Below are 928 nucleotides of genomic sequence, written 5' to 3' on the forward strand. Positions count from 1 at the left end.
GAGAGAATAATGTGGACAGAAAGTTTTCAAATAAAGAGGATGTCATCAAGAATGAACTCTTGCAGACTCTGGAATAAGTAGTAACTTACAGGATAACATAAAAGAAAATGAATAAAACTTCTCATCAGAATAAAACAGAGAAAAATGATAAAGGATTAGTAAACAATAAAGCAACAGCAACAAAATAAATTATTTTAAAAGTCATAAGTGAAATTAACTCACCTCAAGATAATAAATGGAATAAAAAAATCCATAACACCATAAAATATAACAGCAACAAAACCATGCCTTACAAGTGGCCCAGCGCAACCCAGCAACCTGCAACCTGCCAGAGAGGTGGAACTTGAACCACACACAGGACAGCTGAGTCCCAGCCAAAAGACACTAGCCAAGCCACTGTGGAACCCAGCCACCAGGAGCAAGTAGGGAGCAACCACCTGCCACCCTGTGACTCCGGAGGAGCAACCGACTGCCCCCAGCTTCTAGGAGACCCTGGAGGAGCAACAGCCTGCCAGCCACCGCAGAACCCCAGAGGAGCGACCACCTCCTACCACTGTGTGACCCCAGAGGAACGAAGACTGCCTGCTACTGTGGGATGCCCCTGCAGCCTGCGCCTGCATGACCCCACCACTGCAGGGTGCCGCTGCATAAACCCCAGCACCCCAAGACCTGCCCCCTGCCTCCTGGTGGTAGTGTCCAAGCCCTGTGCTTCCATGCCCCCCAACCCTTTGCTTCCTCCCCCTTCCCCCCCCCCCCCTTGCAGGTCCACAACCATGCACCTCAGCTCCCACCACAACCCTGTGATCTCAGGGCACCACTGCAGAGCCATCACTCAGAGCTATCAGCCGAGCTGCTATGGAACAAATCTGGCAGGAGAAAGGCCGGTAGGATCCTATCTGGATTTACTGGGGCATTGCTGATTACCCGG

The 928-nt window shown here is 50.8% G+C and overlaps 1 pseudogene; it reads left to right on the forward strand.

Moving 5' to 3' along the window:
- The first annotated feature begins 773 nt into the window (after window positions 1-773).
- Window positions 774-928, forward strand: part of LOC102845289 — a 17,231-nt pseudogene continuing 17,076 nt past the window's right edge.

Source organism: Elephantulus edwardii, unplaced genomic scaffold (assembly GCF_000299155.1).
Source record: "Elephantulus edwardii isolate Elephantulus edwardi_28Jun2011 unplaced genomic scaffold, EleEdw1.0 scaffold00059, whole genome shotgun sequence".
In the NCBI taxonomy this organism is placed as follows: Eukaryota; Metazoa; Chordata; class Mammalia; order Macroscelidea; family Macroscelididae; genus Elephantulus; species Elephantulus edwardii.